The sequence below is a fragment of the Leptonychotes weddellii genome, chromosome 4, assembly GCF_054177405.1.
Source record: "Leptonychotes weddellii isolate Sample4059 chromosome 4, ASM5417740v2, whole genome shotgun sequence".
Lineage (NCBI taxonomy): Eukaryota > Metazoa > Chordata > Mammalia > Carnivora > Phocidae > Leptonychotes > Leptonychotes weddellii.
Genome location: NC_138372.1, coordinates 159,436,077 through 159,458,340, shown reverse-complemented (window position 1 = coordinate 159,458,340; position 22,264 = coordinate 159,436,077). Strand labels below are relative to the sequence as shown.

The 22,264-nt window shown below is 53.1% G+C and overlaps 1 protein-coding gene across 30 annotated transcripts in view; it reads right to left on the bottom strand.

Moving 5' to 3' along the window:
* The window catches only part of LOC115938771 (uncharacterized), a 331,027-nt gene that overhangs the window by 211,924 nt on the left and 96,839 nt on the right, over window positions 1-22,264 (bottom strand). For 26 of the 30 annotated variants that reach the window (XR_014144403.1, XR_014144411.1, XR_014144392.1 and 23 more), the window contains exon 3: window positions 7,363-7,488. The exons of 3 other annotated variants lie outside the window; for them this stretch is intronic. The gene's annotated coding sequence lies outside the window, so the exon portion shown is untranslated. Of the gene's footprint in view, window positions 1-7,358; window positions 7,489-22,264 lie in introns of all 30 variants that reach the window. One more of the 30 variants, XR_014144417.1, reaches the window with a different exon arrangement.

Here is a 22,264-nt window from a genome sequence, read left to right as displayed (position 1 = left end):
TTGCTCTCAGCCTCCTTGGACCTCAGACACAGAGCAGCTCAACAGAGAATGTCTGCAACCTTCCAAAGCAGTGCCTGGCACAGAGCGGACGTCCCCTTCCTGCCTCCTTTCCTTAAGGAACTTGTCACGAGCAGAGAGAGCAACTCTGAATGCCAACACTGGAGCTTCCCGCTTCTGTATCTCCAGACTCTAGCAATACTTGGAAGACAGTAGTTGCTTAATAAATGCTCAGTAAACGCAGGATGAAGATGAAAACATAGATAGGAAGCCATCTGAGGACAACGGATGCAAAACGCACCCACACGCCTGAGCACTCAGAGATGTCCCCCAGTGCCCCCGCCCTGTCTCCCTTAGAGCTGTGGAGGCACCCACCCACCCGACTCCACCGGATCCTTAGCTTTGAGACACGGTGCAGGGAAGTGGCAACACGGGAGGACCCAGGCCAACTGACGGGTTCCAACCTCCGTGCTACCAATTACAAGCTGCGTGAGCACGAACCACCTCCTGAGCCCTCAGTGTCCCTGTTTCGACAGCACCCACCTCGTAGGGAGTTATGAGGACGCCGTGCGTGAACACACCTAACGTGCTCAGAAATGAGTCCAGCACAACAGTACCCAGGCTCGGAGCTCCGTGAGGACCTACTCAATGTGGCAGCACCTGGGCACAGCTCTGTTCACTGAGCCACAGAAGGTATACGTCCCTGATTCCAGGTCTCAGAGGGCAAGACACACTTGAACTTTGGACCTGGAATCCCAAGTGCTTTGCTCACATCCTGGCTCTCCCCCATGTGACCTCTGGCACATTCCTCATCTGAAAAACAGATCGCTAAACCTGCTCAAAACAAAAAGCAGAAAGCTGTCCACCATGAGCACCATAGGTGCTAAATAATTATTTTTATTTAAATGAATGAATTACAGTCTCTCCCCTCTCCCCTTAGATCACCCGGCCAACCAAGCACTCTGCAGGTTTCTGTTAGATTCCTCGCCCACGCCCTCCCCACATTTTTCCCATTTGTCCCCCCAGACCCCTTTGGGTTAGATACCCTCAGCTTTGCTTGCCCAGCTGGGCTTCTGGTGCCGGGCTCTGCCACACGCAAGCACCCACGGATCAGACAGCAGCCCCTACCCTGGCTGGGGCTTTGCCTGGTGGAACAAGGGAACGACACCCCACACCTCACATTTCTCTTCCTGCCCGTGACACCTGCCTGTGTGCTGTTCTGGGGATCACCATGGCATGAGCTGTACCACGCGTGCTGCTCCCCTTGGAATAAGATCAGCCCTGGCTTAACCGCATATCCAGAGCATAGGCAATGACGGTGGATGGCCTGGGTTTGAATCCTGGTGCTGCCACGGAAAAGCTGTGTGACCTTGGGCAAATGTATTGACCTCTCTGTGCCTCCATTTCCTTAGCTAGAAAATGGGGGAACTAAACGGCACTTGCCTCTGACCTTTCTTGTGGAAGTGAGTTCATTCAGGGAGGGCCAGGTAGGAGGCGGCTGCGTTGTCCTGACTGCTAAGCGATACGCCCGGGCGGCACTCCCAACATGACCCTACTGCCAAACTACGACAGCGTATTTGGCTCCCTGCTTTGTACATGAGGCTCCCAGTGGCTGAACAACTTGCCCGAAGCACTCTCTCCTGGGACAGGGCAGGGTGCTGAGAAGGAACGAGCCGTGTGACCCTTGAGAAGTCACTGCTCCTGAGTTTGGGTCCCTTCGCCTATGAGATGGAGACGGTGCCCTCCTGTCCTGCAGAAGATATGTTTAAAACCTGAGTGTGAGGAGGGGTTCGTGTGACAAGTTGCCACTGTGTGCTACTCTCAGCGCCTCGGAACTCAAGAGCAGAGCGGATCCTGCCACTCCACAAGCTGTGCAACCCTGGGCAAGTTCCTTGACATCTCTGAACTTCCATCTGTGCAAAAGAGGGATAATAATAGCTAAGATCAAGGTGCCAGTGGTTGAAAAAGCTCTTTGGAAAGCACTAAAACATCATGCAAGTAATACAAGTAAAACCCCAAGGCCAGTAATACTAGTTAACTTCTATAGAGAGGAATAAAAAATCGTAAAGTTGGTGATGATGGTAACAACAGTTGCTATCATGAGAATGTGGCTGAGGAGACAACTATTCTTTTAAAAAGTCAACGGAATAACAAGAAGGAGCTGCTCCAAAAAGGCGGGTTCTAGCTCAGGTTCAAAGTACACCCTGCGTTCAGTTTTAGCAGAGATGTGTCGGACTTAATGAAAAAAATGAAACTGAGGGCTGTGTGTTCCCTTTGCCAGGCAAGATGGGAAAGAGGCGCAGTCCTCCCCCTGCCATAGCCCCCTGCCTGTCCCTGCACCGTCTGGAAAGACAGACTAGGCTCTGTCCAGAGCAAACATGGTGGCCTGCTGCTCCCACCCCACCAGCCAAGAGGCAGCCTTTGAAGGTGATGGACAGGGGAGGGGCAGCCCGCTCGAGGCCACAGCTCCTGCCCCAGCCCTGTCAGCCTGGCTCAGCCCCATCCCTCCCGGGGGACAAGCACTCGGGCTCACCCTGGAGCAGCTAAGTGCTAAAGCCATGGCCAGGGCTCTCCCCACTTGAGCCTGGATCCCAGACACAGTCTCATGTTCCATTTTAACGTACTGTCATTGCTGACTGGTGCGTCTACAGCCCCAGAGGTGTTCGGGGACACGGTCCCAGGCAATCTCCGTCGAGACAGGGTGCGGTGTGGTGTGTAAATTCACCGTTCAGGAGCCCAGGGTCGAATCCTGAGTTCGAATTCAGCCCCTGCACAAACTAAGTGCCCCCTGGGCAAGTGACTAAGTTTCTTTGCCTTTGGATTTTCATCTGCAAGACAGAAGTGACAATACTGATTCTTGTGCACATTTCCAAAACCTCAGAAGCTCTCAAGATCAACCAGTGTTGGTAATTTTGAAGCTTGACTTGAACGAACATGAGGCTATTTATTGATTTGTCCCACCTGATACAACAATTACTATTTTCCCTGTAGCACTCTTAGTCGATGGCACTGCCCAAGACACAGGGTCTATCCATCTGCTAGGACTCCTGTAACAAAATGCCACGGACGGAGGGCTTTAATAACAGAAATTTATTTTCTCATAGTTCCGGGGGCTGAAAGTCCCAGATCAAGGTGTTGGCAGGTTTGGTTCCTCCTGAGGTCTCTCTCCTTGCCTGCAGGTGGCCACCTCCTCGCTATGTCCTCACATGGTCTTTCCTGTGTGTGCGTGCATCCCTGGTGTCTGTGTGTCCAGATTTCCTGGGTGGGCTGGATGAGGGCCCGCCCTGACAGCCTCATTTAACTGAGCTGCCTCTTTACAGGCCGGACCTCCAAAGACAGTCCCCTTCTGAGGTGCTGGGGTCCCGCTGAGGAGCCAGGGCAGGAACACACACAAAGCGCTGGCCCAGGGCCCCTGCACATGGTGGGAGGCGCTTCCCAGCAGGAGGGAGTCCGTGGGTCACAGGCAGCGCTTTCCAGGTCCCATTCACAGAGGATGCACAACCACACTAGATACCAGTTCACCGAAAACGCCTCTACTAGTCATGACACCGGGTTTGTAGGCCTCTCTCACCTCTAAGAATGAGTCCCAAAGAATATTCTGAGGCCCACAGGGCAAGCAAAGCTGGAGACAGGGGTGGCCAGCTTGATCTCCAGAGGCAAGTCTTCTTTCCGGTTCTTGCCAAGGAATGACAAAAGCCTAGTTTTTGTTTTTGTTTTTGCAAATGTTTGTGGTCTGTTTTCTAGTAACAAACTAAGAGGTATTCCAGATTGTTGTAGTTGAAGTTTGTGTGGGGGCGGGGGGGGGGGGCGGTGTTCTCCAAAGTCCTGCAGCCAGGCCCCTTGGCCACGCTTGGCTTTTCCCTGTCTTCTGCAGCTGGAATTCCACTGGGAAGGGGGACGGGGGTGTCAGGCAGCTTCTGACCCATCTATCTGGGCTCTAGTCAAAAAAAAGCCAGTCATCTAGGAAATCCACATGGAAATGGGCTCACAGCTGATTTTTTTTTTTTTTTTTTTTAAGTATTGGAAGGGGAATGTTTCATCCTCTGAGTCAGGAGATTTGGGTTTCAGCCCCCAATTCTGTAACTTTGAGCTTCAGCCTCAACTTCCTTGTCTATAAAATGGGAGCAAATCGCCTGCTCAGCTGATCTCATGGTGAGCTTGGAAGGTGTGTGGGCGGTACTATTCCTGCCAGACCCAACACTAGACCCTTCCAGAAAAGTGACTGGCTCAGACTAAATACTCAATAAATGTTAGCTGTTATGAACTATTTTTCCATCTCTCTCGACAGCCCCCCCGATAAAGGCATTCCAAAGATTTAATGATTTAATGATTCCTGATTTTAATGATGGAGGTGGCAGAGCTGGCCTCGGGTCGGGTCCTCAGGGGAACCTCAAAGCCCACCTGCCCATCCCCCACACGCGAAGAGCCAAGGAGAAGGTGTTCCTGCACAGGGAGGCTGTGGTGGGGCAACCCCTGGCAGATCGCAGCCAAGATTCTCCAGAACTACTCAAAAGGACAGAAATGACCCAGCCCTGGCTTTGCTGCAAAAATGAGTAACACACCATCACCATCATCTAAGGAAGAGCAGAGCAGCTTCTGTTTGCTGGAGACAATGATCTGGAAAACGCAGACATGATCTCGGCAAGGTGTGACCTGGTAAACACACCTCGGGAGCGGGTTCGCTGCTCTAAGCTGTGACCTTGCTGACCTCCCCAGCCTGGACCTCGGGTGCCTCACCTGCAAACGGGGTGTGCATGCATCTCGCTGCCCAGGATGGCCGTAAGGCCTAAAGGAGTCAACGGATACACAAGGCTCAGCCAACAGAAGTGCCCAACATACGCCTGTGCCTTCCAGGATAACAGGTTAGCAAAAAATTGGCAGATATTCAAGAGGCAAAGGAAGCATCAAAGAAAACGCATAAGGAAACAAGGGGGCTGGAAGGAGGGAATGGGCTTTGCACCCTGGAGACATCTTTGCTGAGTAAGCAGTAATAAGGGTGCGTGTTAATACAGCCTCAGCGCTCGGGGAGCTCAAAGGGCTTTAACAGACATGATCTCACTGGGATTTTTTTATTAGCTTCTAAGGCAGGTTAACAGGTCCCCCATCTCTGCTGAGACGGTGAAACCGCAGGCTCCCCCAGCCTCCCCTGAGACGAGCCTTTCTGAGCCTACTGGGCGGCAAGACCCAAATCTGGCTCTTGATCTGCAATCTGTCACAAGCCAAGCATCGCAGAAAGAAATTTAATTTTTTTAAAAATGTAAACTTTTCTAGAGCAACATTAAAGAAATTCTGTTTTTGAGCAAAAGCAGGGAGGGAAGAAGGGAGGTTTGGGGTCAGCCCTGGGCTGAATCCTGGGTGTGTTTCTCAGTCTGCAAAATGGGGCAAGGGCTTCCTCCTCCAAGGGCGATGCTGAGGACCAGCACCGTGAGGGCCGTGAGGTTCCGGCACCATCGAGGCAGATGACTGCCCAGGGATAGCCGCTGTGGCTAATACTGCTCCCCTCTGGGGCCCGCCTTGTCATTTCTCCTTCCAGGAGCCTCGCTCCGCTCTAATCTCCAGACCATCCCGTGATCTCCTGGTGCTACTTAGATGTCCGCCCCACACTGGAAGGCTATCTTCCTTTTGATTGTTCTAAGTCCTGCATCGACTCCACCCCGCGGCCCTGCCTGAGCTTCCCGCTCACAGCCCTGCACCCACGCCCACAGCCGGGGCTCGAGTAGCAGGGCCGACACGAGCCTGGATGCTTCTGTGCAGGGAGCCCTTGGCTGGAGGACTGCTGAGCTCCAGCAGCTCGGTGGGGTAGCAGGAGTGGGGGCGGCTCGCAGGCAGACACTTCCCTTCTGTGGAAGCCTCCAGTCCCCGTTCCCTGAAATGGGGGCTGGAATTCCCATGTGATTGCTCAATGGAATGAGCTCGCATCTGTGAAATGTCTCCTAAAGTGTGAAAGTGCTGAGCAGGCGGGCGCTGACTTCCACTGTCGCCCCCGCCTCTTCGAGGGGACCTAGAAGACAGGTGGGGAGGAGGGACTGTGGGCCCAGGGAGCGCACCCAGGGGCCTGGTCACAGGGCAGCAGCACCTTGGGCATGTGCCAAGGGGCCAGGAAGGAGGGGCCCAGGCCCTCGGAGTGAAGGTCAGTGCTGCAGGGCCCATCTCTGCCATATGTGACTCCCAGCTGTCTCTTCACCCTTCAGTCCCTTAAGCAAATTCGCCACCTGCGCTTGGCAAACCACATAGCCCTTTCCCTGGTGCCCATTTGAGAAAATGCGAAGCTCCACCCGTCCGTCCCACGCGGGCCCCGTGGGGCAGTGGAGAACTTCCACACTCTAGAGTCTGGGGGCCGGGCAGGCCCACCTGGAAACCTCTGCTGACGTGTCCTCGAGTTACGGCACAGCTCTGTGGCGAAGGCTAGACAGGCAGACCCCACGCCTGCGCGAGCCAGGGGACCCAGAAACGCTGGGGTCTGGTCTCTCCGCCCGTGAAACAGGCCTCACGGCACACAAGGGCTCGTGGGAGTCTAGAGAGGTACCTGGCACCCAGCATCACCCAAGTCAGATGAGCTACCTTCTCTTGTTAGCCTTCCGGCGGCTGAGCTGGCCTCCTCTTCGTGGGAGGGAGATGGGAAGAGCACCCGCCCCAGAGGTCTCCTGAGAGAAGTGAACGAGAAGATGTTTGTAAAGTGGCCGGCGCAGCATCTGACACTTGCTAAGTGCTCGACAAATGAGCGCTCCCCTGGCCGGATGTCGGAGGGAGAGTCCACGTCCTCCAGCACGAAGCTGTGCCAGGAAGCAGGGCTGTCCAAGGAGGGGTCGGCCTCAGCCTGAACAAGGACAGTCTCTCTGGCCAGTGACTAAGGCCTGGCTGCAGGATCCAGCTGCGCGGGCAGGGCAGGGTTTGGGTCCAGGCCTCGGCTGGCCCGTGTTCAGGGTGATGCGTTTTTACCGTAAGGCCTGAGTAACTCCGGAGCCGCCGCGGGCCTCCCCGTCCCTGGGGCCTGACACTCACCGGCCAGCGATGAGAGATGCTCTCTAAAAGAGGCAGAGGCTCCAGAGCCCTCAAAACTACAAAGGGTGACAAAGGCGGGGACGAGGCCAGGGAGGAGAGGACGGATTCGCAGGCACGTGTCATTTACTAAAAGCTGCCCTCTGCTTAACCATCTGAGGTGCGACCGAAGCTCGGCAGGTCTGGGCGCCAGGCTGTTCCGGGACAGAAGCCAAAGTCAATTAAGATCAGGGATGAGGAGGGAGGATAAACAGTGAGAGGAGGCTCATGGGGGTAACAGGGAAGGAGGTGCTGGGACCCAAAACAGGGAGGGGAGAAGACAGGCAGACAGATACACATATGCACACGCACACACAGTGTACCCACAGCTCCTGGGATCCACACGACATCAACTCAGTGCAGACGAGAGAAGGTCCAGACACAGGGGTTCTATGCTCCTTCCCCACGGCAGCTGGCCGGCACTCCCTTGCAGGCTCCTTCCCGTACATGTGTCTCCTTGCTGTAAGAGCCAGGACGACACAATGATCCGCTAGGCAGGCTCCAGAGACCAAACACAAGAGTCCCCATGCGGGCTGCCCACTGCTTTCTGAGTAGCACCAGGGAAGTTAAGTAACAGCTCTGCGCCCCACTTCCTTCATCTGTGCAATGAGAACGATAATATCCACCCCTGCCCCTCCCCGAGAGGGTGCACACGAGCATTAAGTGTGTTCAGACACAGAAAGGGCTAGAACAGGGCTTGACCAATAGTGAACTCGCAATGCCTGTAGGTTACTCTACCTCACCCCGACCTAGCCTGTGAGGCAGAAATCCTTTTTTTTTAAAAGATTTTTATTTATTTATTTGAAAGAGAGAGACACAGCGAGAGAGGGAATACAAGCAGGAGGAGTGGGAGAGGGAGAAGCAGGCTCCCCGCTGAGCAGGGAGCCCGATGCAGGGCTCGATCCCAGGACCCTGGGATCATGACATGAGCCGAAGGCAGACGCTTAACAACTGAGCCACCCAGGCGTCCCTGAGGCTGAAATCCTAACACCCCCCTCCTACAGCAAAGGCAAAGGGGCTCAGAGAGGGACAGCCGCTCATGGTCACTACGTCGGTCAGCTCAGGCTGCCAGACGCATACCACGGAATGGGCAGCTTAGACAACAGAAATGTCCTTTCTCACAATTCTAGAGGCTGGACGATCAAGGCCCTGGGGAGACTGGCTTCCTGTGAGGCTGCTCTCCATGGCTCATAGATGGCCGACTTCCCCTGTGTCATCTTGAGGTCTTCCCTGTGTGTAAGTCTGTGTCCTACTCTCCTCTTCTTGTGAGGACACCAATCACACTGGATTAGAATGCACCATAATGATCTCATTTAACTCAATTACGTCTTTTAAGACCCTATATCCAAAACCATCACATTCTGAGGTACCGGGGCTTAGGACTTCAATGTAAGGATTTTAGAGGGGACACAATCAGCCCCTACTGGCCATCAAGCTCTCCAGGTCAGGGATGAAGAAACCAGAATGAACAAAGAACGAAATCTGAAGGAGACCTTTGCTTTGCCCTTCCACCAGGAACTGGGGTACAACGAGGAGATGTGTCTGAGTTTTCTACCTTGAGAGAAAGTGCTTCATCACTCAAGAGCTGCCCAAGAGAATGAAAATGCTAACACATGTACGTGCCATGTCCCCACCATTTAAAGCACAGGTTCTTGGAAAAATCACTGGACTGTAAGAGTTTCTTTTCTCCTGTTTTCTGTCACCAGACTCAGCATCTGGTAGGTACTCAATACACAGCGGATGAGGTCCGGACTCGTCCAGAAACCTGCTCCAGGTATCAAAGCTACTAAAAGGCAGGGCTGGGCGAGACTCTACCGGAGTTCAGCATTCTCGCAAATGTAAAACAGGCGGTCACAACTATACCCACTTCAGAGGTAAGCAAACTGAGACCCACAGATCTGCAGGCTCGCTGTGCCTGCCTGGGCCTTGGGCTGAGCAGGGGAGAGCGAGAAGAAAACACAGCAGAGAGGTCAGAAAGCAGCACAGGGTTCCAGAACAAAAGAACTTTTAAAGGGCTTGTTCACAGCTGTGTTTTACCCAGACTGTCTCGATCAGCTTTCAGGGAACAGTAACTATCTCTTCACATCAACCAACTGCATTTGCCACCCCTGACCCAATTATTTCCCAATGAGGGAATAAGAATGCAGACATCAAAAGCCAAACATTTGGGGCCTTGAATCCATTCAACCCAGCTGTGTGATTGGGGTGAGCTACCAAACCTCTCTGAGCCTCTATTTCCTAGTGCAAATGAAGAAAATACCCATCTAGTTGTTACAAGGTAAGAAAAGATCGCCATGTGACAGGCCTTCAACAACGGATCACCCCTTTCATAAATAAGACACACATGAAAAAGTGACCAAGGGTTTAACTTTGCAAAGGTGCAATGAAAACAAAGTCTTCATTTTAATTAATGCCTATTATATAAATGAATAGAATCATTCCTAGAGGCTTGCTGCTTGAAGAAAACTGGGGACAAGGGCACTCAAGAGTAAGGTGACAGTGTCAGAGGGAGAGCAGCACGCTCAAATGCAGGCTGAAGACAGCTGGACTCGCTTTTCTGGGATCTGTAGGGATGCAAGCAACATGGGACCAGCCACAGACACTTTCAGATAAAAGAAAGGCACCGTTCCCAAACTTGGGCCCCTGTGCTCCGGCCCTGTGGGCAGACTGCTACTGTGAACTCAGCCCGCTTATCCGGAAAAGCGGGATAGTAACGTTCCCTGCCTTATTTGCACCGAGCACTTATAAGAAGGTCTGGCCCCCAATAAGTGCTCAATAAATGTTAGCCATCCTTTTTCTTCCCAATTAATATTGCCATGGTCTCTTTCTTTTCCCCTCCTTGGGGATCAGCACTCTCTCAGAGACAAACCACAGTTACCAAAGCAATAAACACTGCCCCTGCTTCCTATCTATTGAGTGACAAGGTCACCTGGAAACATCTGGGAGACGTGAAGATGTTTTCTTAGCACTGAATTCTCCTTCCTACAAATCCTAATGCTTTGCTCTCTCTCCCCCACTAGACTAGAGCCACCCAAGGGCAGAACGTGTCTCTGTGTTTGCTTATTATCACATCCCTAGCAGTTAGAATAGTATCTAACTGATATAAGGTACTCCAGAGAATGCATGGGGTAGCTGGTGCATAATAACTGCTTGGCCGCTTTGGGTGAATAACCATGAGCAGAAAGGCCAACCACCATAAGCTCCGTCCATATCCATGTGGCCTCCAAATTCAACTAGGGTGGACTGCACCCAGAGAGACCAGTGGCAGTTTGGCCTGCAGGGTTCTGCAGGGGTATCCCAGCGAGCGCTGCCTCCATGCATGTATCTAAACACCTTCGGGCACCATCTACTTGTTGAGGATGGCAGCTTCAGTCCTGCAGTACAGAGAAGCAAATGGTTGCCTGGAAAGCTCACAGGCCTCTCCCTAGGCCACGGGGCTGGTAAAGGGCAGGGCAGCAAGTCCTAGCAGCCAGCCTCAACCCCAGGACTTTCCTTCTGCATCCTGTGCTGAATGAAATGCTCAGTACGTGTTGGTTAGTTGAAGGGGGGGCGGGGGGGACATGAAGGAATGGGATGAACAGTGGGATAGTTTCCCAATTTCCTAAAGAAATCGGAACCCTGTGCAGTTAAATGGTAGAGAAAACCGCTTAGGGATGGGTCGGACACCCCTCACCAACAAACGTGAACTGGGCAGGGGAATCACTTCAGACAGGGATAGATGAATCTACCAGTCTTCCTGGGAGTCAGGGGATGAGCAGGGGGCCGTGATGATTCAGGCTGCCTTTGGGAGCCTTCCTCCCAGGGCAGGTGCATGCACACAGACAGGGGGGCTCATCCTTCTCCCCCCTAGCCATCAGGGAAACTACCAGAAACTGCGTCTCACGCAAAACGGTGAAAACCTGACGTATGGGACATGGGCAACCAGGTGGGGAAAACGGGGCTCCTGTGTACAGAGGGTGGGAGTGTAAATCAGCTCCATTGTTCTGGAAAGAGATTTGGCAGCATCTGTAAAATGGGGAATGCTCATCAGGAGGTAGCAATGTCACCTTGGGGTGTAAACCCTAGAGGCGAGCTCACACATGTGTCCCAGGGAGCAGGAGGATGTTCCTCGAAGCACTGTTGGTAATGGGGGGTGGGGAGGAAGACGGAAGGAAGAAAGGAAAGGCATCAAGCACGGTATCTCTCAAGAGGGGAAGGATAGCCAGCCCTTGAAAAATACTTCACAACCGTTCATTGTTCGTTCTCTTCTGACCCGACTTTCCCCGCTCTGCGCTCACTCACCCACTTCATTTTTATGTCTTATCAGACTCCTGCCTTGCCCTCCAGGGGAAAGCAGAATTCACATATGAAAACACAGTGCCAGACTCCCCGGAAAGCTTTTCAATGTCCTTTGCCCAGGAGAGGTTCTCATTACAATGGGGCCTGGACCTCAGCCATGAGCCCAGGGAGGGGAGAAGCGATTTCATTCCACTTAACCCAATTTGCAGGGCCCAGAAGGCGGCTAATGAGCAGCCCGCAGCCTCGGAGTCATCGATACCACTTTCCAAATCAAGTTACCAAATTGGTCTTAAAACTGCTTCAAAGGGGCCAGGCGGACTGTTCCCAGCGAGGCATCCTGCTGGCCATATGGCCACAGTTCCTGCCGCGGGCATCGGCCTCCGTACGGGTGGCAGGGGGAACAAGCTGGCGCCTTTGTCTTTGTTTTGGGGGCACCCTCCCCTCCAACGCCTGATCCGCTGGGATGGAACCAGGGACACCATAAAAAACATGAGATGGTGGCAGAGAGATCGAAATCAAGGAGGACCCCAAAGTCAGAGGAGAAAGAAGAACTTCCCACACTCCACTGCACCCAGTGTGCTCCCTGGGAAGTTTCCCAGCTAAGCTGCCCCAGAGCTGGTGAAGGGCCCAGTCCGGCGTCCAACAGAGCACTGGACAACAGAGCCTCAAAGGTCACCTCCGGACAAGAACAGCGGTGGGCAGATGCTCTCCGTGATTTCGCTGAAGCCTCACAGTGCCCTGTGAGGTCAAGAGTCTTATCGCCCCCATTTCACAGACGAAGAAACTGAGATGGCGAAATCTGAGAACGGTCACGTGGCCAGCACGTGGCTGCCACAGAAACCCAACCCGCAGCGGGCTCTTCAAACGCAGTCCGTGTGCAGCCCCTCAGTCACACCGGCTTAAGAGCTGAGATCTTGATAACTTACATTCCCTTCTCTATAATTAAACACAAAAATAGTCCAATGAATCTTGCACAAGAGCCAGATATGCTTTCCTTAGGATGCCTTCCATTACTAATCCTAAATACGGCCCCTATTTTTTCTTGAGCGCCTATGGAATGTGAAGCCCTGGACCACCTTATCTTTCATCCTTAAGGGCACGGGATCATTCTTCTCTTTTACAGAAGAGGAGCTAGCTGCTCTGAGATGTTGAGTAATATGCGCAATGTCACACGGCTGGGAAACAGAAGGACGCTCATCCTGTGTATTTGGCATGAGATTCAGTTTAAACACTTAACTCGGGTTTCTTTTCCCTAGACCAAGCTACTGGTCAACCTTTCTGTTTTTAGGCTCTGTGGAAGAGTCTAGGTCAACCCTACTACCTGGGGAGACAAAACACATCTAGACCACTGGTTCTCAACAAAGTGTGATTTGGGCCCCACTCCCCAAGGGAATATTCGTCAGTGTCTGAAAACATTTTGGATTGTCACAACGGGGGGGGGGCTGGGATCTGGGGGGATGGTAATACTGGCATCTAGTGGGTAGAGGCCAGGGATGTGGCTATAGATCCTACAATGCACAGGACGGCCCTACAGTGAGTGATCTGGTCCAACACATCAAGAATGCCGAGGCTGCTCTCGACCTTCCACGTGTCTTCAGCATCTTCACGGTCTGGATGTCCTACAAGGAGAGCTTCTGTATTTCTCAATACAACAAAACAGTACTTATTAATTTTCACTGAAACTTAACACCCATCATCCTCGGGGCTAACGTACCCACCGAAGCCTCACAAAGGTTGGGCCAGAAGTGAGACCTGAGCTGATTCAACGCGGGAAGTAATGACGCCAGGACCCCCTGAGAACTCCACTCTCTCCCTGAATCCCGCGGAGAGCCTATTCTGTGTCAGAGCCTAGGCTGGATCTGGGGGTGGTGCCAATGTGCAGGAACACCCTCTGAATCGCAGGACTTGAGTGCTTTCTCCCCAGGAAAATGCCGGTTGAGACATCCCAGAGCCGCCAGATGGGTTGGGAAGGTCCAAAGCCCCCACAATAGCACTTTCTCTTCTTTGAGGACCTCCGGAGAGAGCCTCCAGACATAATAAAAAAGAGAGCTGGAAAGACAGGTCATTGAGCTTGCCCAGGAGGCCCCGAGTCAGGCCTGGCTCCCTGCTTGATCCCAAGAATAATAACCAGAGGTGAAAGATCAGCTTGTAGAACCTCACTGCTGGGCTCCTCAAGGGCCACCCCAGACGAGCAGCTAGGGTGAGAGAACCGATGCCCGGCCTCAAAGCAGGATTTGATCCCAATGGCCCTTCTCCCTCGAAAGACAACAAAGCTGCAGGTCATCTGTCACTTTACCTGGTAAGCACCCCTGGGAAGCCAAGTCAGCATTTGAACCCAGCTCACTCTGCTCCACCTTACCAGGTTCCTATCACTAATTCTGGTCACCAGTACCTGGTGTGACCACAAGAAAGCCCTGTACCCTCCTGGGCCTCAGTTTCACTAGCTGTAGAATGGGTGAGGGCTGCTACTGGGTCAAAGGCGAGAAGGTGGGTGACATCAGTGTCCATGCACAAAGATATAAATTAGGCACCTTCCCTCCACTTGCTAAGTGGTCACACACAACCAAGAAGTGTTCTTAAGAACGGCTGTGGGGTAAGAAACAGAGAACTGGGTCTGAATCCTCTCCTGGGGTCACGGGCAGACAAACCTGGGCTGAGAGGTCAGCTCACCCGTTTGAGGCAAGTCAAGCCAATTCTCAGAGATCCCACCCACTTCCGTGAACAGGGATTGGTAGGAGCTGATCAGAGTGAGTATCCAGCCTATGCACAGCCATGTGAAGAAGAACCACACACAGGGAGCGACAGAGCTGGGGACACAGAATCACACTCCAAGGGCAGCCACGAGTCTGTGGGTGTGGGGGCCTGGAGTTCAGGCTGCCCGTGGGAGGGAGTCCTGGTGTCACTGGTCCCCGAACACAGGCCCACAGGGACAGCGCCTTCCACACGTGCTTCAAAGAGCAAAAGGTCCAAGAAAATCCAGAGGGACAGTCCCTGGAAGAGGGAGAGGGACTGCCACGTCCCAAGGGGGTGAAGTCCCACTGCACATCTATATTATGGAAGAGGGGCTGGCAGTGGAAGGGGGGCACTTCCAGGCCTGCCAGAGGCTGGGAACAGGAGCCATTCACCGAGCCAGGGGAGGGGAGATACAGAGTAAAGAGGAAAAAAACAGTCCCCCAAATCAGCAGTCCGCAGTTTGTTAAAGACACAATGATCACGAAGTGTATCAGGATGTTCACCATCAGCATTAAAATACCAAAATAATACTAATAACAACTTTAAAAAAGGAATACCCAGTAATAGGAAACTAGAACAATAGCAAATCAGCTCAATAAAGCATGAAGTTTCCACCACTGGAATTACAAAAGCAAAATTTCACGGAGGATTTATTGTAGACTAGATATAATAAGGCTGCCTTTTTTGTAGGTCAACAGTTGAATGCTGGCAATTCCAGAGGCTTCCACCTATCATTTTAAGCACTTCACAATTAACTTCCCTCAGGGCACGGTGGGGCAGAATAATCCCCTGCCCCCACAAAAAAAAGAGATGTCCACGTCCTAATTCCCAGAGCCTGTGACTCTGTTACCTCCCTGACAAAGGGAACTTTGCTGATATGATTCAGGCTAAGGGCCTTGAGCTGGGGATTATTCTGGATTATCAGGGTGTGCTAACCTAATCACAGGCATCCTTGAAATCAGAAGACCTTTCTGCCCTGGGATCAGAGAGATAAGAAGGAAACACGAAAGGCACTGGACCCACGGCTGCTGGACTTGACCATGGAGGGAGGAGGCCACAAGCCAAGGATATGGGCCACTTCTGGGAGCCAGATACAGCTCCCAGCTGACAGCCAGCAAGAAAACAGGGATCTCAGTCCTACATGGGCCAGCGCCTGAAGTCTGCCAACAACTGGCAGGAGCAGGGAAACAGACCCTCCCCTAGAGCCTGCAGAAGTGAGTGCAACCCACGGACACCCTGATCCCAGCCCAGTGAGACCCCTGTCAGACCTCCAACCCCACAGAACTGCATGATGATAAATGGGGCTGTGTGGGCACCAAGTCTGTGGTCATTCGTCACAGCCAGAAAACAAATGCACCAGGTAAAAAGCATTCACAGCCACACGAAGGGTACACAGGAGAAGACAAATCACGGGGCCGCAGGCCACAGAGCCAGCAAGGGGCCGGCCAGTACCTGGCGGTGGCAGGACGGCTCCAGGGACCCCTGGTCCTGCCACACTGCTCTGCAGTCTTATGGAAGAACGATTTCAAATCAAGTTCCTAGAGGACAATGCAGAGGCCACCTCTGGACTTACTCTACCCAGAGTTTCTCTTTACATACAGTTACTTTAAACTGAAATTGCGAAAAAGAATAAAAATAAAAGAACATACAACTTGTCTCAGGAAAACTAAGGGGATAGTTCTGTCTTGCCCGGGCCTGGACGGTGGTAATAACAACGAGCCTGGAGAGACCAGGCCCAGCGCTCGGCAGGCACCCACCCACCTGCCATCACGTTAAAATACTGAAATGCTTCCAGAGCAATTCATAACGAGCTGCTTCCCCAAGAAGACGACTCTTGTCCCACTATCTGGGCCTGCCCACGGGCCCCCCTGAGACCTCACAAAATGCAGGGTTCAGGCCTGGCACCGCAGGAGGACCCCAGACCTTGGCACCATATACTCTGATTGCTTGAGTACTCTCACCCCCCGGGGGAGACCTAGGGAAAGATGAAAAACAGGGATTCCAGCAGGCAGGTGACCATGGACTTCCCTAAAAGAAAGGAAAAGCTTTCCTTTCTCCAGGCTCTGAGGCTCTGGGCATTACACGAAAAATCCACAGACCCTTCCTGGCCTTGAGCCTGCGTCTCTGTCATCCATACCAGCCCGTGGCCTTCAGCAAGCCGCTTTACCTCTTCAACTCTCAGTGTCCCTTGTGGCAAAATGCAAACACCAAGACGGCTGCCCACCGGCCCCTCAAAGGAGAGAACCTGTGGGTTCAGCACCCACTTACCAAGAACCATCATCATGACTGGCCTGCACCAGGGACACCCAGGTACCTCGGAATGAGGTTTGGTGGAGTGTGGTCAACTAGGACTGTAAGTGCTCTGGGAATCAAAGGCAGGCTTTGCTGAGCACAGCATGCCCAGGGACCCAAGCTTCGAAAAACTCCCACCTGGCGGCTCAGCTCGATGCTTCCTGATGTGATCTTTCTCCAGCTGACTTACCCCATCCAGGCCACTCCACCCAGTGTCCTCTGTCCATAACGGGCAGGTACCTTTTTGCTGGTGCACGTTCCCAGATCAGATCAGGGCGTGGGGCCATGGTGCTGGTAGGGAAGGGCATGAGCCCAACCCCTAAAATAGGGAGCTCCACAGAGTTTGGTTAAATGAGAAGAATGGGAGGAGGGAAAAGTCACTGAGTAGCTGAAATAGACCCAGTCTCTCCTCCTCGATAACCACAAAGCCATAGCAGAGACAAAGATGAAGCAAGAAGACCCTCTAGTCCAGGCCCCACAGCCAATCCTCACCAATGAAGAAATTAAACACCGGAAAAGAGAAGGGGCTCCCACGACATCTCACCACCCCACATCATTCCATCCTACCCGGTCTCCATCTCTCCACCTGTCACATGGCCATGAGGCCTGCTCTGTCCACCTCACTGCTCAAGGCACTGCTCAAGGGAGACAGGCAACAGGAACCTTCTCTGAGAGCCTAAGGTCCATTCTGCCACGTCACAACAGTGGCCACACACAGACTCCAGGATGAGATAACAAAGTGCAACCCAAAATATCACCTATTTGTAAAAACAGCCTGGGATTTTCATTCATTTCTGGGGACGCTTACACCTTTTCCAGAGAACAAACGGCCTTGCTGCTTTAAGGTGTCATTTTTCTTTAAATACCTTAAGGGAAAAAAAAATATATCAGAACCCCAAAGGAATCTTACAGGTAACCTGTCTATGCAATCTGTCTTGCTGGGAGTTTTCAAATTTAGAGCCATGGGCTGTAAGCACAGAGTGAGGCCTTGAGTTCCCGTCACGAGCCCCCAAATTTTCTGGGGCTCCTCTTGTTCATCTTAAACAGAGTGCCATGGATACAGTGTTGACACGAATAAGCTTCATCTCTGGCCAAGAAGAAACTCGACGCAATCCGGGCTTCTCCGTCCCAGAATAGGACCCCCTCAGGGGCCTGAAGCTGCGCATGTCACACGCTTCTCCCGGAAAGGGCTATTTTTAACCTCAGTCACATGTGCTCACTGTCGACTCCTCTTAGCCTCCACTAAGGGTGGCATCAATTCCAGATCGGGAGGGGAATGGGGGACAAGGAGAACACTGGACCCCACACCAGCCCCACCTCTGTGCAAAGACCCGTCATTCGCTGAATGGCTCTGCTCCTGGTAAGCGCCCCAGGAGGCTGCCTGAGGAGGCTGCAAAGCCAGGTACAACCAGCCAAAGAGGCGGGTCCTAGAAGGCCCAGGACAAGTGCCAGGAGGGGAAGAACGGAGAGACGTTGACATCACCGCACCCGTCTCCAAACAGGCTTTGACGAGGACAGAGCACATAAAAGGTCATGATTTGGGGTGACAGAAACACCACGGGTCACATTCCAGCTCTGTCCCTTGCTCAGTGAGTGATACTGAAAAATGTCTTACCTTTCTGAGCTTCAGGTCTGAACAAAAGTAACATGCCTATGTGATTCCCAGAAGAATGACACCGGGTAAGGCAGCTATAAGCATCTCAAGACATGCACTCAAGACCTTTCAGCTCCTTGCCCTTGCTTACAGTTTACTCATAGAGGCCAAGTGGGTGCCCCTAACGAAGCGGCTGAACCAGATAAGATCACGACCCAGCGAATGATGCAGACTGCAAGTGCACGTGGGTTGGTGACTCGGTCTGGGCTGAAAATGGGGACAGGAAGTGGGACAACAGTGGTCATTTTCCTGATCTGCATGTTCTTTCCTGTGCAAAACTCTGCCAAGGTGTCCATATGAAGGCAGACGGAGACGCCAAGCAAAGGCCAGCTGGGTGTCTAGGAGGAAGCTGCTAATCCGGGGGGTAGGTGGTCTGCAGAGAAGGAGCTATCCCCAGGTCGCAAAGAAGGGTATGTCCCCAGGCCAGGCTGTGCAGCAGAGACCTGCTCAGGCTACCGTCAGGGTGAGGCTCTCCTCGAAGGTGCCCGCCAGCCCCCCACTCACACGGGAGCAGGAGAGGGAGCAGTCTGGCCCAGCACACGGCCAGAACTCAGCCACGCTCACCGCCCCCTGCGGCCTTCGAGAAGGGACACTCACGGGGGTGGAGCGGCATGTCCCCAAGGCCAGAGCCTGCAGGCCTGGCCCGTGCCAAAGGACGGAAGGAGGTGCAGATCTGACAGCCCGAGAGGCTCACAGCACAGCCAGAATCGGGGCAGCCGTAGGAAGTCAGTGGCCACACCCAACACAGCCTTCCTCCTTTCTAAGAAAGACCCTGGGTGGCTCAGTCGTTTGAGCGTCTGCCTTCGGCTCAGGTCATGATCTCGGGGTCCTGGGATCAAGCCCCACATCGCAGGTAGCCTGCTTCTCCCTCTGCCTCTGCCTGCCACTCCCCCTGCTTGTGCTCTCTCTCTCTGGCAAAGAAATAAATAAAATCTTTAAAAAAAAAAAAGAAAGAAAGAAAGACCATCAAAGCACAACAAAGGTGGCTGACAGGGTGGGGAGCTCCTCAGCACAAACAGCCACTTCTGGGCTTCAGTCCTGCTGGAGGAAAGTACTGTCTGCCCATCCCCAGGGCACTGCTCCCTCGGACCCCCTCCACCACCAGCTCGACAGCTGGCCACCCCCTGCCAAGAGTCTCTTCCTGAGTCCACAGCTCCCACCAACACCCTTTAGAATCACTCGGCTTCCAGTGAGTCACCGGCTCTTGTCAAATCCACATGAACCAGGATGATCCCGATAACCCCAGGCTGCCGCAATGGATGCTGCATGCTGGACCCTGTTCTTGGTCCCCTAGGGAAGATCTGATTTTGATAAACATTCACAATGACCCCAAGGGGTGAGTACTCTTACTACCTCACTTCACAGGTAGGAAAACCGAGGTTCAGCAATGTTAAGTTAACCTCCCCCTCGCCACGTGCACCTCACCTTCCCCTGGTCTGTGCACCCAGAACCCAGGGTTTGAATGTGACTCTGACATGACCGACACTGACTCCAGACGAGGCCCTTTCTCTCGGTCTCTGAAGCTTCACTCCCTCCCCCGCAACAGGGGATGTTAAGAGCACCTGTCCTTCCAGGGACTGTCTCAGTGCTGGTGAGTGAACCACCCCCCCCCCCAGGGCCCTGCACACAGTAGTTACTAGAAACGGCCGCTGCTCCGGGGGTACCTAGAGGAGAAGTGCATACAAGCGCACAGACTGACCGAACTTCTCTAAAAAAAAAAAAGCAGCAAAGTAACCTTCAGAAACAAACAGCAATCGAGCAATACCACAGGACAGCAGCTTGCACACAGGCGATGCTGTTTACCCCCTTCCTGAGGGAAGGGGGGCTTAAAAGAGAAGACCTAAGAGGGCCTGGGTGGACACTGGGGCACCCAGGAGGGCCATGATAACAAAACAGAACTGCCCGAGGTCATTTTTCACCCCAGCTCACCTGGCCCCGCGGCGACCAAAGCAGAAAATGAAGAAGCAAGGACCAGAACATCAACGCTGCCCCAGTTCCCGGTTCTCCGGTAAACCGCGGACAAGTAAACATCAAGAATGTAGCTCCATCACCTTCCCAACACCTCCACGTGGCTCTGCTTCCCAAGAACAAAGTCTTAGTCCCGTTAAAAGCTATTGTGGGAACCTGTAAACAACCACTGCAGGCATAAGAAGAGCTGTACTGAATGAAGTGGTCTGGAATCATCCAGAGCTCAGACCTTCCTGGGGAGGAGGCAGCACAGAGTGAAGGGCCCAAAACGCCCTGTGGGCAACACCCCACACCACCACCAGGCTGGTGGCTTGAGAGAGATGAAGAGGGGGCTGCCTCGTTGACCGCCCTTTGCGGAAAGAGGTACCCGGGGCAAAGGTGGTATCTGAGAAATTTTGGTCAAATGATTGAATGAGCGGGATCGTGCCCACCCCGGAAGAATTTCACGCAGTCACCGCCACTCAGTGAAATGCCCAACGAAGAGACTGAAGCGCCTCTGCCCGTCTGCAAATACAAAAGCCACCTGCTCAGTTACGTTCAGCAGACAGCCAACACTGGGGCGAAGGAGACCTGCCACGATGCAGAGAAAGGGGCTGGGTGCCGCACCCTGCAGCTGGAGCCCAGTCTGTGACTCTGAATGTCTACTTACAGGCAACACACAGCTCCATTAACACCCACGGCTAACTGACAGCTTGCTCTGGGCATCACGTGCCCATCTCACCTGACCCTCTCGCCTTATGAGACACAGGTGATGACCATTCACATTTCATGGATGAAGAATACAGGACTTGAGAAACTAAGCAAACGTGGCTAGGGTCACTCATCTAGAAAGCGACGGTGGCAGGATTTGCACCCAGCTCTGTCGATCTCCCAACGCCCAGGCTCTTCAGCATGGTCAGGCCCAGAGGATGCAGAAAGGAAATCAAAACAGAACCCCTTCAGTCTCGGGGTGGCCACAGATGGATCAAATGTCTTTAGGGTCTGTCACAGCCAAATACAGTAAGACCTCTCTCTGCCCCACCAGCCTTCACCTGCCTCCCTACCTCCAACCCACCCACACGCACAGAGGGTCTCTGCCCCTCCAGAGTGCTCCTCCAAGGGAACCACACTCACGGGGTCAGTGTCTCTCTCCATGGGAAAGCGGGGAGCAGGGCTGAGTCTCCTCTCTAAATGGATCCATTCCCATCTATAAAACAGGAATAAAACCATCAACCTCCAGGGTTGTTGGGAGGATAAGATAACCCATGAAAAGAACTACTAACTAGGGTTTGTGTTCTTATAAATATATCCCTAATTCCTAAGCTTTTACAGTTGGTAAACAGAAAAAGAAAAGTTAAATATGCCGATCACTTAGCACGATGCCCCCCACGCACTCGGGGCATATAGACATGTGTGTGGACGTGCATGTGTTTGTGTGGTGTGTATGTGTGCGTGCTTGTATTCATGCACTTATCAAGACAGAAATGTGTGTATGTGGTTGTTTTTTAATCGACAGTGGAGAAGCGGCCTTGAGTGCGGCTAGCAAGGCTGTAGCTTGGGACTCATCAGGTAACCTGCCCCCAAACAGCTAGCCTGCACAGAGTTAACTGGAGTCCAGTGATGTGCCCATAGAAGGCTGGGACTCAGCCATTTCTGGGGGGAGTATAATAAAGCTGGTGCTTGCAGGGAGTAAACAGGGTTGGTCTCCCAAATGTTCATGTTCCAAGTCTTGCAGACGGGACAGAAAGAAAACTCATGCATTCCGAACTTCGGCATGCTGTACACCGTTCATGCTCACTTAGGGAAATCCATCTCAGATTTCCCTTTTATCATCCCTTCATCCCTTCGTCCATCCCTCTGCCAGGAGAGAGGCAGAAAGGAAGGAGCTAAAACCTACAGAGGAGAGGCAACTCGGTGCACACCTGCCAGGATTGAGGGAGGAGCAGAAGCGCGGCCTGACGGCCTGAGCTGCCCACCTGCACCCCATCCACACGTGTGGCTGGGACCCCTTCTTGCTGCAGGCTCACGCCATTCTCAGCCGGGACGCAGGCCCTGCTCCAAACATCCCTTCCCATCCACAGCCAAAGGCCAGGCCCTGGGTGGTGGTGTTCCTGGGAAGCTGGAGAACGTTCAGTAGAGGAAGCCCAGGGATGTGGCAGGAGAAGGAAATGGGGCAGAGCGACCTGCCAAGTTTTCCAGAGGAAATGAGTAACCCGTTGTTAGGCAGTTACGCAGAGCCAAGCGGGGAAGTGGCATTGTCTGGGGACCGGCCACAGGCCTTACATAACAAGCACCCCCTCACACTCTGGCCATGGCCGTATTTGG